Raw genomic sequence first — 16107 nt, 5'->3', positions numbered from 1 at the left:
CCCAGAGCTCAGCATTGTATGTGATCGCCCAGAGCCCAGCATTGTATGTGATTGCCCAGAGCCCAGCATTGCATGTGATTGCTCAGCATTGTATGTGATCGCTCAGCATTGTATGTGATCGCCCAGAGCCCAGCATTGTATGTGATTGCCCAGAGCCCAGCTTTGTATGTGATTGCTCAGCATTGTATGTGATTGCCCCACAGCCCAGCATTGTATGTGATTGCTCAGCATTGTATGTGATTGCCCCACAGCCCAGCATTGTATGTGATTGCCCAGCGCCCAGCACTGTATGTGATCACTCAGTCTACAGATGGACACGTGGTACAATCAGCATGGCCAATGTGTGTCCAATGTCTTTTACCAACAATCATGGAGTAGAAGGGCCTAACTCAGCACTGCAGGCCATGTATGGTCAGGCAGGCCCTCCTACTACATGGCTGATGGTAAATCCCATAGAGACTGTTGTAGGATGACCGGCCCGCTTTATACCATTCATATAACATCCATTCATTGCTGAGATCTTGCTCTTTGCACAGATATATTGTAAAATCCTTAAAGTAATCAGCACATTTCATGCAATGGCCAGATTATATACACCGCTGTGAGCAGAGCGCCGCTACACGTTTATTAGAAAAACACGGGAAGGTGAATGTAGACAAGCGATCCCATTAAGGAAAAGTCAGTGCCTGGCAGGGAAGGGGTTACAGGAGGTGTGAGTGTCCGGCCTGGCAGCGCCGGGGTTAATGAAATAACCAAAACAAGGGCTCTGCCCATTAGGTGGCGCTGCGCCCCAGCGAGAGCCGGACACCGCCTTGTGGCCGCCAGGTGGCGCCTGCGCGCCTCATTCGACTTCGAGCTGCCGAGGAGCGAACAACTCAAGCCGACCCCGAGCCGCCGCCGCCAAAGCGTTTGGTATTTGTCATCCGGGGCCCGGAGAAGGATTAGGCCTTGCCGCCGTCGGACTGTTCGCTGTGGGCTCGCCGTGTGTGTGGGGCCGTTGTCGGGATTAGTAGCGGCCGGCGGGACGAGGCCCTCCCCCGGGAGGCGCGCTGTGCTGGAGCTGAGGTAAGTTATAAAATGGCGGACACGTTGGTGGAAGTTTCCTCGGTGCGGCCTTGTTGGGGGGAAGGGATTCCCCGCTCAGTTGTCGGAGGTAGGTCGGAGTCTGGGGCCTGGCTGAGGGAAGCGGGTGACCAGGAGGGAGGAGGAGAGAGGTGGGGGGAGGAGGAGGGAGGACGAGGCCTTTTCTTCTTCCTGTTCTCCCGCTGCCCGCCCGGGTCCCCCCTTTATTGTCTCCCCTCATAGTGTGCTGACCCCGGCCGGGCCTGTGTGCACCGAGCCAACCAAGTCCGCGGTAACCCATAGCAACCAGCAGAGGTCACGTGTGTGTGTGTGGGGTCAGGCTGGATGTGGCCCCTTGTTTTGGCGCCAGTGTGTGTGCGAGTAACCTGGCCTGAACCCCTCGGGCTCTGATTGGTACATGCGGTCACCGACTCCTAAATAAGTCATGGCTGATCGTGTAATCCTCAGAGGTCAGAGATCACACACCCAGCCACATGGGGCCAAAATACACCTATGGATTCCTCCTGGGATCTACCTGACTTTTTACTTTGGGGGGAAATAATTATTTCTGGTGGTCTGTGATCCAGTTGTTGTTGGAGTTAAAAGAGGGGGAGGGGATGTTCCAGGCACCCAAAATAAGCACGGCTACTTCTTCAGATGTCCTGAAAAGGTGGTGGATGGGGTGTCCGCTCTGTAGTGTAGTCAGCAGGCAGATGACAGGCTGAGGAAATAAGGCAAAGCTGAAGTTTTGTAGGTGGTGTGATCCAGGATGTGCTGCTTTTGGGTGGGATTATTATTTCATGTTCCAATCACAGGGCTGCCAGTGTGAGCTAAATGATCATTTCGATTCATGCCAGGTCCTCTCACTTCACACATGTGGGTAAACAGATGTACACGTTTGTCAGCGTGGTACATAGCAGTCAAAGCTCCAGAATGAAAAGTAACATATGCTTCGTAATGTAGGTGCTTGTCAGTGTGTGGAAAACCACAGAGCGTCTGATTTTATTACACCTTTTTTAGAAAAATTTCTATTTCATGTTAGAGACAACGTTTATTCTGCTGACTTGGCACAGAATCATGTATTCCATAAAGTTAGCGCTCCCTGTGTTTAACCTGATCAGTACAGCACCAGATGTTGGTAAACACTCACATTTGTTTTGGTTTGTTGTTTAGTTATGGAATATATTTGAGCTTCTTTTGTATCTGTATAGTGTTTTGACATGTATAGTTGATTGGCTTTTCTACATTCTCAGACGCCCTCTCCTTTGGTGTCATGAGATTCACCCCCCTGGTAACTCCCTCCCTTATATGCCACACCTCTGTTTTTACTGTCTATAGTGGGTTACCTCCCAATCCCACCCTCTTGTTATGAGATTAATCAAAAGCCTAGTAAACTGAGGTTACGCCACTACAAAAACACTTCACTTTTAAATATGCATATTCTCATTTTTGTGTTTTGTTTTATGCAATTTGATTTATTTCCACATCTAATGCAAATTATCACTTGGGCTTGCTGGTGTATTTTTTTGTTTTTGTTTTTTTTGGAATGACCCTGCTCAAAATATTGGTCTTAACACGCAATTGCTATTCAGAATGCAAATAATCCTAAGTGATTGTATTGCTCTCATATTAAGATCTAGTTTAGGAGGAAAGAAAGTTGGTATACCGCCTCACAGCTATGTTGTCTTCCTTGCAAAAGAACAATGTTGTCAGAGGGAGGGGAAGATCAGGTAGCCTAACTGCGTCATAGCATGGTGGGGCCTTCATGGCTCGTATGCTGCCACCCTCCCATTCTGTTGCTTCTCATTTGTTGGTGGTATGAGGTGGGTGTGGTAACAAGTTCTCTCGCTCTCTGAATACAACGCTCTGCTGATTCCAGTTTGTGACTTGCTTTGGTTTGCTGTAGCTTAGCATGTTTGCTTGCTGAGTTAACACATTTAACCTGTTGTACTGCATTCTATACATAGCCAGTAGAACATGACTAAGGGGCATTTTGCAGCTGTACTGTGATTTTATTGATTAATTGTTTGGTAGAGAATCTAAATAACCTAATAAAGAAGAAAAATAGGACATGCAAAATGTTGACTTTGAAAGTGACTCAAGCTTTGTTTTCCAATTCTACTACTGATTTTCTGTGCTCTGTTCGTTTAAACTTGTACACAAACAAATGTCATGCTTATCACTTTACATCAAAAGATATTTTGTTTTGCTAAATGTGTGTTATTTTATGCAACATGTAAAATGTATATGTGGCTAATAATATGCATGAGAATTTGTCTCTCTAGCTGTATTACTCTTAAATGCAAACCATTTTCTTTGCTATGTGTGGTTATTTGAAAATCTACATCCTTTCACCTATTGCAGTGTTGAAGTTGTAGAGGGTTTTATTTTGCTTTTTGCACACACTTGTGCTAAAGATTAGCTAAGTGTAAATAGTTTGGATGATTTTAGCTTGTATCTGCAGGGATTTTGTCATTTTAATTTTAAAATGTATTTTTCAATCATCTACTGGGAGGGGTGTCAATTTATAAATATGTTTACCCAAGAATCACAACTTTCACTCCGGAATAATACATTTTTTCCAATTCAATTTGGACAAATGAGTGAATCTTATTTGAAAACATTTTTATTAATAGAACTTTTAAAGTTGATTTGCCAATTTTTTTGTTAACCTATGATCTTTCAGATGAGGCCAACAAAAACAATTCCAATGCAATGGTTTACTGCCCGTGATCTGTTCTAAACACATGTATATTGTGTGAATAAGTTATGGTCAAATGGTAGGGCACTTTGTAAACTGGTTGCAGCACAGCCCTTTTTTGGTTATTTAATTGCTTTCACACTTGAGTTAAAGTACAAATGATAAAGTGTATGGACCTACTTTCCCTTTAAGCATATCTAACCCAGGAGTTATCCCCACTGCCAATATACAGTAGCTCAGCGGGGAACATTCCTCCATCTGCATCAGTCATCCAGTTCATGGTTTTAATGGGAAAAGGGGGAAAAAAATGAATTCCTGTATGGGCTGCTTTATTGTGCTGTTATCACTCTGCAGGGTGCTCTGTGATCCAGAGGATAGCTGGGAAGGTTGATAATATTATTTGAGTTTTCAGCTCTTAGTAGAGAACCTAGAGAATAAAATGGTGGTTGTTGCAATATTTTATGTCACACTGTATTTGCGCAGCGGTCTTTCAAATGCATTAAAAAAAACAAACTAACCAGTAAAGTTAGCCCATTTTTTTTTTTTTTATAACGTGAAAGATTTTACGTCGTGAAAATTGTGATCTTTTTATTCTAAGCAAAAAAAAAAAAGTGATTCTCATTTTGGCCAGAATCGTGATATATATATTAATCTAGCAAGATGGGGGGGAGGGAATGGCTATAGAGGGATAGAACTATGGTCCCCCCTTCCTTCTTCCCTTTTTTTTTTTTTTTTTATTTTTTTTTTTTTTTTATTTATTTTTTAAAACTCATTGGCATTATTGGTGACACATTTTGTGGTAGACTACAGGAGGTCATAAACAAGTTTTGGTGATTGATTGTAAATCCCACTCATATACTTTCCTTCTCTGTGCAATGGTTTTGCACAATGAAGGCCTGCTCCTCTTCTGGTGTGTCGTTCCCCCAACCCCTCTGCTGAGTCCATAGTTTTAAGTGGTTTTTATTAGTGGCAGAAGTGTAAATTTTTCATTTTCCCTCTGTTTGTGGTTAAAGTGTAAGTTAACTTTTACAGAAAATCTGTAATGCCGCGTACAGACGACCGGTTTTGCCATCGGAATAAACTCCGAAGGTATTCCATTCAAGCGGTCTTGCCTACACACGGTCAACCCAAAGTCCGACCGCCAAGAACGCAGTGACGTACAACACTTACGCCGGGACTAGAAAAAGGAAGTTCAATAGTCAGTAGCCAATAGCTTCTGTCTAGTACTTCCTTCAGAGCATGCGTTGTATTTGGTCAGTCGGAACAGCATACAGACAATCGGTTTTCCCGATTAGGAATTGGTTCCATCGGAAATATTTGAAACATGTTCCCTTTCTAGGTCCGTCAGAATTTTCGAAAAAAAAAACGTCCGATAAGGCTAGGGCTGCAACTAACGATTATTTTCATAATCGATTAGTTGGCCGATTGTTGTTTCGATTAATCGATTATTCGGTTAATAACCTTAAAAAAAAGTGTGGTGTATAATTTAGTTAATGTGTACAGTTTTAAAAAAAAGGTAATTTATTCTTAAATATCTCTATGCAGTGGTAAATATAAAACAACCAACTATATGGTTAGGGAGCAAAATATCGAATCCACTCTGAGCATAACAGACAGAAGACATATACTGTATATACTATTAGAGCAGATATACTGCATATACTATTAGAGTAGAGATATACTGTATCTACTATTAGAGGAGATATACTGTATCTACTATTAGAGGAGAGATATACTGTATCTACTATTAGAGGAGAGATATACTGTATCTACTATTAGAGGAGAGATATACTGTATCTACTATTAGAGGAGAGATATACTGTATCTACTATTAGAGGAGAGATATACTGTATCTACTATTAGAGGAGAGATATACTGTATCTACTATTAGAGGAGAGATATACTGTATCTACTATTAGAGGAGAGATATACTGTATCTACTATTAAAGGGTGAATATGGTAAATATCATCAGACTCAGTGATCAAATTTTTTTATTAAAAACAATGTCTTCCTTCAAAAAAAATGTCATTTTTTTTAAGAACGTTCGTTCTTTCATTCAGCAAATGTACAAAGATTTTTCGTCTGAATATTCTCATCTGAAAATTGATCCGTGTGGCCAGCATAAGGCTCAGTACACACCTATGCAGTTTGCTTTTGATCTGTTTCTGCAGTGCTTTTTTCTGTGCATTTTGATTTTTGTGCACGTGATTTTGCTGCGATTTGCGTTTTTGCATTGTTTTGGCCAATTTGTTGTTGGGCAGATTAAAAAACACATATTGCTGCAAAAACGCATTACATGCTTTTCTGCAGCTTCTCTATTGAAGTATATTGAACCAAAAAATCACCGTTTTGCGTGAACGTGTCCCATAGGAAACCGTGTGAATGAACTGTAGTGCGTTTCTGCAAAAAGCACCAAAAAACACATAGATGTGAACCAGGTCTAAGACATTTAGTAACATAATGGGGTGAAAAAAACTAAAATTAGCCCTTTATAGTACAAAAAAAAGCAGATAATCACTACTGTAAGGGGTTAATTTTTTTAGTGTAGAACTGTGAAAGTAATATTTGCAGTAGCGATTATTTGCTCTTTTTGTACTATAAAGGGCTCATTTTAGTTTTTTTTTCAACCCCATTATGTTACTGGCCGATTAATCGATTATGAAAATAGTAATCGATTAATTTCATAATCGATTAGTTGTCGATTAATCGATTAGTTGTTTCAGCCCTAGATAAGGCCTACACACGATCGGAATAGACGATGAAAAGCTTCTGTCGGACATTCCGCTCGTGTGTACGCGGCTAAAGGTGAACTTACACTGGACCCTGTCCCCATCACACCCAGTCCCGCTAACCTGGAGAGTGTATATCGTTTGTTCTGACACCTTGTATTACTGCTTTACCAGTCAGGGGATTTGACATCCCCGGGGCTTTCTCTCCTCTTCACCGGCAGTGACAGGACAGGCTACGGGGCTTCTGATTGGTCGGCGCCGACCAACTAGAATGCTCCTAAATGTTCCTGACTAGGTAGATTTTGGAGATTAAGCCGAGGGGATTTTTAAGCCCCAGATTGGTGAGGCGGCTGGCTATACGAGGTGTCAGAACGGGTGATCGTCGCGTTTCAGGTCAGTGGGACCGGGGGGGGGGGGTGTCCTGTATAAGTTCACCATACAGATTTTTCTGTAAAGGTGAACTTTCCCTTTAACCACTTCAGCCCTGGAAGATTTGGCTGCTCAATGACCAGGGCACTTTGTACTACAATTTGGCACTGCGCTGCTTTAACTGGTAATTGCGTGGTCATGCAATGCTGTACACAAATGGAATTTATGTCCCCCCCCCCCACAAATAGAGCTTTATTTTGATGGTATTTGATCGCCCCTGCAATCTTCTTCTTTTTTTTTTTTTTTTTTTTTTTTTGTGATTATAAACGGAAAAAGACTGGCAATTTAGAAAAAAATTCTACTTTTTGTTGTTATATGATAAAAAAAAAAAAAAAAAATCCAATAAACTCCAATTTTAGTCAAACATTTAGACCAAAATGTATTCGGCCACATGTCTTTGGTTTAAAAAAAAAAAAAAAAAGTCAAGCGTATATTTATTGGTTTGCGCAAAAAGGAAATTGCTGGGGCATGTTGAGCCCAATGAAATGTCTTGCTTTTTTTATTTTTTTTTTGTCACAAGTGATTGAAAAATGACAAAAAAACTACACAAAGTTCAGGCCTTCAGTCAAGTCCACTACCTATCGCAGTTTCGGGGGCAATGAAATGTCAAGTTAGCACAACCCCCAGAAATGACCCCATTTTGGAAAGAAGACACTTCAGGCTATTTGCTGAGAGGTGTGTTGAGTATTTTGCAGATCTCGCTTTTTGTCACAAAGTTTTGAAAATTGAAAAAAAAAAAAAAAAATTATTATTTTTTTTTTTTTTCTTCATTTTCAAAAACAAATGAGAACTGCAAAATGCTCACCATGTCTCTTAGCAAATACCTTGGGATGTCTACTTTTCCAAAATGGGGTAATTTGGGGGGGGGGGGTGTTTGTGCTATCTGGACATTTCAGGGCCTCCGTAACGGTTATAGGTAGTGAGTAGTAAAATCACAATTTTGCGCCCCCTTTTTTTTTTTTTTTTTTTTTTTTTTTTTTTTTTTTTTTTTTTTTTTTTTTTTTAGAAAGCCCGAAGGCGGTGATTGTTTTTTGGGGTCCTTTACGCGGCTTAAAAAAAAAAAAAAGTTTGTCGTTTTTCCTGAAGCTTGTGACAAAATATAAAATATTCCATGGACTCAACATGCCTCTCAGCAAATGGCTTGGGGTGTCTACTTTCCAAAAAAGGGTGCATTTGGGGGGGGGGGGTTGAACTGTCCTGGCATTCTATGCACAACATTAGAAGCTCGTGTCACACATCACCCACTCTTCTAACCACTTGAAGACAAAGCCCTTTCTGACACTTTTTATTTACATGAAAACATTTTTTCTTTGCTAGAAAATTACTTTGATTCCCCAAACATAATATAAATAAATAAATATATATTTTAAAGCAAAGACCCTACAGATTAAAATGGTGGGTGTTGCAACTTTTTTTTTTTTTTTTGGAAAAACACTATATTGCCCAAATTTTTGATGAAATAAAAGATATTATGCCGGGTACATGGATACCAAACACAACATGCTTTAAAATTGCGCACAAACGTGCAGTGGTGACAAACTGCATACATTTTTAAAAGCCTTTAAACTCCTTTACAGGTTACCACTTTAGATTTACAGAGGAGGTCTGCTAAAATTTCTGCCCTCGATCTGACCTTTGCGGTGATACCTCACATGCATGGTGCAATTGCTGTTTTATGACACCAGACCGACGCTTGCGTTCGCCTTTGTGCGTGGGCACTGAGGGACAGGTGTGCTTTTTTTAAAATATATTTTTAAACTGTTCCTGTTATCATTTTTATTGATATTTCAGGGAATGTAAATATCCCCTCTGATAGCAATAGGTAGTGACAGGTACTCCCTCCTTCTTCTTCCTTTTTTTTTTTTTTTTTTTTTTTTTTTTTTTTAGACCCTAGTTCTCTCCTCTGCCCTCAAAGCATCTGACCACACCAAGATCGGTGTGTTTTCCCAATTTCCCAATGGCGCTGTTTATATCCGGCAAAAATGCTCGTAGCTTCCGGTTTCTTAGGCCATAGAGCTGATCGGAGTCCAGAACGACTCCAATCAGCTCTATGGTCAGCTGGCAGAACCACCTGCTGCATTCTCGGGTTCCCTGTTGGGACAGGAGAGCCTGAGAAAACCATGAAAGACGGTGGGTGGGGGGGCGCGTTCCCTGCCACTGTCTAGAGGCTAATTGTCACTGTCTAGAGGCTAATTAGCCGCTGGGATTGCTTTTACATAAAGGCTGATTGCTGGCTGAAAAGGATACCTAAATCTGCAGGCATCATTCTGGTATAGCCACTCAGTCTCAGAGGCTTCATGCACACTGACTTAAAGAACGCTGCTTCTACAGGATTTTTGTGTTGTGCCTGTAGAAGTAGCTCAGTTTTATCCCATCTCTCCATGCACATTAGGATGTTTAGAGGCATATTTTAAAGTGGTTGTAAAAGCAGGTGTGTGTGTGGTGTGTTTTTTTTTTTTTTTTTTTAATATCATACTGTAGAGTATAAGATTTCCTATCATTTGAGCCCAGTTTTGCCACACAGAGTTAATCCATCTCTGAGCAATCCTCTTTTATTGTTCAGTGAGATAAATCTTGACAAACTGAGAAACTTTTTCAAATACTCCCCCTTGCTGTGAGTGACAGGTGATTTACATATCTCGTGCACTAGCCTAAGAGACATGCAGTATTTAATTCCCTCCCCCACTCCTTTCTTCAGCAGCTCTGCAAGGATTGGCTGTTCCAACCTCAGAATGATTTGGCACGCTGAAGTCATGTGGTTACTTTCCTGTCTTTTCACTGGATGTTAGAGATCATAGCAGAAGTTCAGTGTAAGAAATATACACAGGAGAAAATGCATATTGACAAGGGGAGTGTAGAGGTGGGCGGGCAGTCTACTGACATCATGACTCCACCCACTGAGCTCCAGACAACCGACCCACCCACAGAATATGCAGTTTTTCGGGTCTAATAACAGACAGAGAGGAGACATTTGACAGGTAAAGATACATGCAGGAGGCATGTATATCCTTATAGATAACCCCTATGGCAGGAGTTTAGAAAGGATGACATTGGGTTTACATCCACTTTAATGCATTAAGATAAAAAAAAAAAAAAAAACCTGTGTGTAGCAGCCCCCCCAATACTTACCTGAGCCCAATCTCTATCCAGCAATGTGCACGTATGCTTTGGCCTCCGGGACTCTCCCTCCTGATTGGCTCCTGCTGCTGTTAATCAAAATCAGCCAATCATGAGAGGGGGCATGGCCAAACTGTGTAAATATAGCAGTGTATACCCAGCTTAACTGGCCTCCAGCATTATGTAAACATTCACTTTTCCATATGTCAGATCTGCATTTTTGGAAATTTTGACTGAGAATTAACACATCATATCAGTGCTATGTGGCCTTCATTTAAACAGTGGCTACAGATGAGCATGATTTGCTTTAATAAAGGTCCGTTTGCCTGTTCAAATAAGGTCAACAATTTTTTTTTTTTTTCATAAGGGTATTTTTTTTTTTTCCCTTAGTTTCACATGACAGTCTACCTGTCACCTTCCGTTACCCTGCCCAGCAATGTTGGAAAGTACAATTGTCTGGAGACAGCCACATGAGTACAGCATGAACAAATTAGGCAACAATTAGTTTAAAAAAAAAAAAAAAAAAAAAAATTAAAGCATCAGTTTGGTTCTTTTTACGTGATCACTGTGACTGGCTACAACATGAATATATAAGATGAAATCGCACTTGGCTTGTTCTTGATGGTTGGCTTGTTCTTTTATTCTGTTTACAATAGGGTAACTGCATACATATAGGGGTTGACTTACTAAAACAGGAGAGTACATAAACTGGTGCAGGTGTGCATGGTAGCCAATACGCTTCTTACTTCAGCTTTTTCAATTTTAACCACTTACCGCCCGCCATATAGCAAAATGATGGCAGCAAAGTGGTTTCAATATCCTGACCGGGCGTCCTATGACGTGATCAGGATATTAAGGTGCTGCGCGCCCCCGGGGGCGTGCATCGTGGCGATCGTTGTTGCGGTGTGTCAGTTTGACACACCGCAACTCCGATCTAGGTAAAGAGTCTCTGACGGAGACTCTTTACCATGTGATCAGCCGTGTCCAATCACGGCTGACCACGATGTAAATAGGAAAAGCTGGTGATTAGCTTTTCCTCACTCGCGTCTGACAGACACAAGTAGAGGAGAGCCGATCGGCTGCTCTTCTGACAGGGGGGGTCTGTGCTGATTGTTTATCAGCACAGTCCCCCCTCGGATCCCACCCAGGACCACCAGGGAAGCCGCCCAAGACCACCAGGATGGCCACCACACTGGACCACCAGGTATGCCCCCTAAACCCCCAGGGAAATACCAATCTGTGCCCAGGCAGCTGCCAATCAGTGCCCACTCCAATGCCTACCACTGCCAGTACCACCAGGGATGCCTATCAGTGCCCAGCAGTGCTGGCTATCAGTGCTGCATATCAGTGCCCGCTCATTGGTGCCGCCATATCAGTGCCTGTCAGTGTCGCCTTATCAGTGCCCGTCAGTGAAAGAGAAAACTTACTTATTTACAAATTTTTTTTTTTTAACAGAAACAAAAGCAAACCTTTGATTTTTTTTCAAAATTTTCGGTATTTTTTATTTAACAAAAAATAAAAACTGCAAAGGTGATCAAATGCCACCAAAAGAAAGCTCTATTTGTGGGAACAAAATGATAAAAATTTAGTTTGGGTACAGTGTTGTATGACCACGCAATTGTCATTCAAACTGCGACAGCTGAAAATTGATCTGGGCAGGAAGGTGTATAAGTGCCCTGTATTGAAGTGGTTAAGATTTGACAAAAAAAAACCCTGCAGCTGATGGTCTCTATGCAGAACTGCACCAACTTTTGCACCAGTTTTAGTAAATAAGCCCTATAGCATCCACCTTAACCACACTCCCTAAATGCCTTTCACTCTGATAGTCATGCTCACAAGGATAGAGTAGGTTTATGTATTCTCTCTTTTTAGGAAACCCCATATTGTTTTACTGTTTGTTTAGCTGCTTCCTTGGCTATACCGGCGGCACTGAAAACTGGAAGTGACAAAATCTCGTCACTTTTTTATAGTGTCATTCATCTGTGGGCAGCCGACCTGACCGCTTACAACTGTCCCCAGCTCCCTTGTGGAACGGGAGAGCCCAGGAATGGCAGCAGGAGGGGTGTGGCCAGGAAGCGGTTAGTGTATTTCCACTTTCCCAGTTTAATTGGGTTAACTTCCAATTTACCTTTCTTATATGTCCCATTCACATTGCATTAAAGGCTAACTCCACTTTCATGGGGGAAAAAAAATAGCAAATAAATAATATAGCGTATACAATTGCGACACAAGTCATATAGTAATTGAATGTTGTTAAAAATTACCTTTCCTTTTCAATCTGCAGCGCTGTAATTTTCTGTGAAGTGCAATATGGTTACTTGGAGTTCTGTACACTGAATGTGTACACAAACGCCCCCCAGAAACATAATTTCCTACTTGTGTGATTGGCTCACTGATTTGCCCAGAAGTGTACATTAAGGTACAAGTCAGATATTTGGCATCCCCTGCAACAAAAATGTAGTTTTTGGTAAGCTACTCCCAATAGGAAATAACATCTAAAGGGATGCAGACCCTGTCACTTTCCTCATTAGAGCTCTAATTCTGCAGCAGCTGGCTGATCATTTTGAAACCACTCCAATAAGACTCAGCACATGAGGAACTGTGATTTCTTCAGAATAACAAAAGGCAGAAATCTGCAACAGTTTGTTAAAAACCTTGCAATGTACATAGATCACCCAGAGGGGAGTTAAAGTGTACGTTCACTTTACCAAAAAATCTGTAAGGTGAACTTACACAGGATGCCCTCACCTCTTACAGATTTTTCTGTAAAGGTGAACTTGCCCCTTTTTAAGCTTTAAAAATTGCTGCAAATTATCTCCCCCCCCCCTTTTTTTTTTTTTTTTTTTTTTTTTAATGCTCTTTCCGGGTAACGCCAGCAAGTAAATATGTTCCTTGCTTATGAGGGAACTGGGGAGCCGTGTTTGCCATAATTAACATTGCCTGTAGTATCCTGGCAGATCTCAAATCATCAATTGCAAACTAGATTTGACCACTACAGGGGGTCCCCTAGTTACAAACATCCGACTTACAAATGACTCCTACTTACAAACGGAGGCAGACAACAGGAAGTGAGAGGAAATCTACCCCTAGGAAGGGAAATTCTCTCCTGTAAGAGCTATTTTGGGGAAAAGGTACCTCCACTGATGCTTTATCACCAATGCTTGTTTCCACAACAACCCAAAATTTTCAAAATCCAATTGTCATTGGGACAGAAAGTGAGGTGAAATCTTCTGAACAGGGGCACACACAGCAAAACAAATGTTACAGGGGTGTTAACCCTTCCCTATGCTATCCAAAAAGCTTAAAAATAGTTTTTTTGGCTGGAGCTACACTTAAAAAATGTACCTGTTCCGACTTACAAACAGATTCGACTTAAGAACAAACCTATAGTCCCTAACTTGTTTGTAACCCGGGGACCCCCTGTATCTATCCTAACAAAGAGTTAAAGGTTTGGAAGCTGGGCTTCTTCATTGTATATTAAAGTGTTTTGTTAACCCAAAAAGAAAAAAATCCAGAACCTGTTTCCTTAAAGCAGATTACACAGCACAAGCACTGTGCTGTTTAATCTACCCCCCTCTAAACTGTAAAAAACCTGGCTGATCCTGCCACTTCCTGTATCCCCCCCCCCCCCCCCTTTCTGCGCTGACCACGATAATTAGGGTTACTGAGCCTTGACCACCGTGGTCAGCGTACGTCCCTCCATCATCCGCAGCTGTCCTCTACGCTCTCCCCCCTTCACCCCCTCCTCCCTGCCTTTCAGCTCTGTGTTCTGTGTCTGCCCCCTTATCCTGCTGCTATTAGTACAAATAAAAAAACTTACAATGGTCACTGCCAGTCCCTCTATTATAGACAGGCATACCGCACTGTGTAAGTCTTTTCTAAAACGGGGATTGTAAATACATTTTTAGAGCAATCTGCGACCGCTTTACATCTCCGAGACAGGGCTTCTGCAGGAGGGGCTGAGCGACCACATGACTTCCCCGGCTGACGTCAGAGGGAGATCTTGGCCCCTCCTACAGTAGCCATATATTGAAGCTGTAAATTGGCTGCGAGTCACGTGACTGGCCTTAAGATCACCCTAAAAAGGTATTTACAATCCTCATTTTTAGAAAAGACTTGGTGTGGTATGCCAACCTATAATAGAGGGGCTGGCAGCAATTTTATCATTTTGAGTTGGCAAACACTTCTAAGGGAGCTCATACTGTTCTAATGCATGGTACACTCAGCAATTTCTTTTACACTCAACCCAGCAGACTCCCCAAGGCCTGGTGGGATGCCAATCCACTGCTGTTATTCCAGCGTGCCTGTTAGACAGAAGCTGGTTCTGTTGAACTGGCCGAAATGTCTACCAGTCTTAAAGCTGACTATGAATTTCAGCCCGTACCTGAGGAACTTTAGGAACTGCCCCAAATTTGTTCAGTGGTTGGTCCTGTTGGTTGCCTCCTGTCCAACATCTCGTGATTTTAAAATCAAAGGAGCATGGTGGAAGATGGTTGGCTGAAAAGTAGCTCCATTCAGTCAAATGCTGACACTGTTATGTTATTTTGACAGCTGGTGGAGCAGACTGTCAAAATAAAATGGCCACAGCAAAAGTAATTTTTGTAGCTCTTAGGCAATGCACATAGTTACGGCATGGTGGTGCATGCTTTTCAGGGTTAAAACAGGTGATGATGAGGTGATATTTTGCTTACAAACTCTGTCAACCACCCCTTGAAAAATGATTCATTGCAGATCACTTTTTGGAGTGGCAGTGCAAGGGCTATCACTAGTGTAAACAAGCCCTAAATTAGTGACAGATTACTGTATACCTGTCACATATTATATCTTTTTATACATAGATTTTACTGGCACCTATTATATGTATTTATTTTTTTATTTATTTAAATGGACCAGTCATTGCAACCTACTTATGTGCAAGATGACCAATCATCTCACTGCTTCTTTGTTGTTCAGCTCAGTCAGCCTGGATGTCCCCATTCTAGAACTACCTACCCTAAGGCTGCAATAAGCATTAAGTGCTGGTGGGGTTTACTTAGCCTTTCCCTGTTCAACACCGAATGTCATTACTCTGCCACTCTTCTCTATCCACCCTTTGCTGTCTTGCTGCTCAGCTGGATTTTACTGCCTCCTGTACTTGGCTGTTGCCTAGCAACCCAGGATGTTGACAACAGCTTTCAGCTATCAACACCAGGACAAAGTTATCAATAATGTTCCTGACAGCTTCTACATTTTTTTTGCCAGCTAAAACCATGATGTTGCAGCAGTGACAGGGGAGTTCTCAGCTCCCTTGTGACTGCACATGCAGCCACCCAAAATAGCACTATCAACTTCCAACTTTCCAAAAGCCAATCCATACCATAAGGGAGATGTATAATGCAAATTAAGGACCACATGAGTTGCAAATCAGGCTGCCAGTCAGTTGGCAAACTCTGTTACCTTTTTGTATGTGTACTTGTGACTCTAGTTCTGTGTCAGCAGTTAGGGGCAGGAAACTAAGACATGACCACTGAAGATGAGACAGATTTTTCACTCAAAACAGAATGCCATTGTCAACCTTCACCTGTGTAGCACCAGGTCTGCCTGCAGACGCACCAGCAGCTGAACTTTAGATATGGAGCCAAGGTTATAGGATGCAGTCATTTCCTCCTTGACTTGGATTATTCTTCCAACAGTGGGATCATTTGCTTCTCTTCCTGCTTCAGTCTAATCATCTCCTTAGACATTTATCTGTAGGAGACTTTCTCTGAGTCGCATTCCTGCTCTTGGGTGAGAACCTGCCACACCTATAAAAACCCACCTGATCTGGGATGGATTAGGACTGCACTTGTGAATTCTTTTGTTGGAGAAAGCACCAAACGCATGCATGGATGGGACTGTGAATAGAAAAGTTTTATGTGCATTTGATGCCTAGTTAATTATTTTGGTTTTGTTAGTTTTGAATGATTTGTTTATATTTCTTTTACAAAAGGTTGAGACAGCACTGTGTACAAAGAATTAACATATGTTATGCAGATAACCATACATGGGTTACTGATGAGCAGCAGCAGTTAGAAAATGCACATAGGTTA

The 16107-nt window shown here is 41.7% G+C and overlaps 1 protein-coding gene across 3 annotated transcripts in view; it reads left to right on the top strand.

The window, feature by feature from the left end:
- The first annotated feature begins 821 nt into the window (after positions 1-821).
- The window catches only part of STAG2 (STAG2 cohesin complex component), a 192241-nt gene continuing 176955 nt past the window's right edge, over positions 822-16107 (top strand). For 2 of the 3 annotated variants that reach the window (XM_073599424.1, XM_073599421.1), the window contains exon 1: positions 822-1065. The gene's annotated coding sequence lies outside the window, so the exon portion shown is untranslated. Of the gene's footprint in view, positions 1154-16107 lie in introns of all 3 variants that reach the window. The other variant, XM_073599422.1, reaches the window with a different exon arrangement.

The sequence above is a fragment of the Aquarana catesbeiana genome, linkage group LG09 (genome assembly GCF_042186555.1).
Source record: "Aquarana catesbeiana isolate 2022-GZ linkage group LG09, ASM4218655v1, whole genome shotgun sequence".
Classification (NCBI taxonomy): domain Eukaryota; kingdom Metazoa; phylum Chordata; class Amphibia; order Anura; family Ranidae; genus Aquarana; species Aquarana catesbeiana.
Note: the sequence above shows the minus strand (reverse complement) of the source record. Positions and strands in the feature narration are given on the sequence as shown.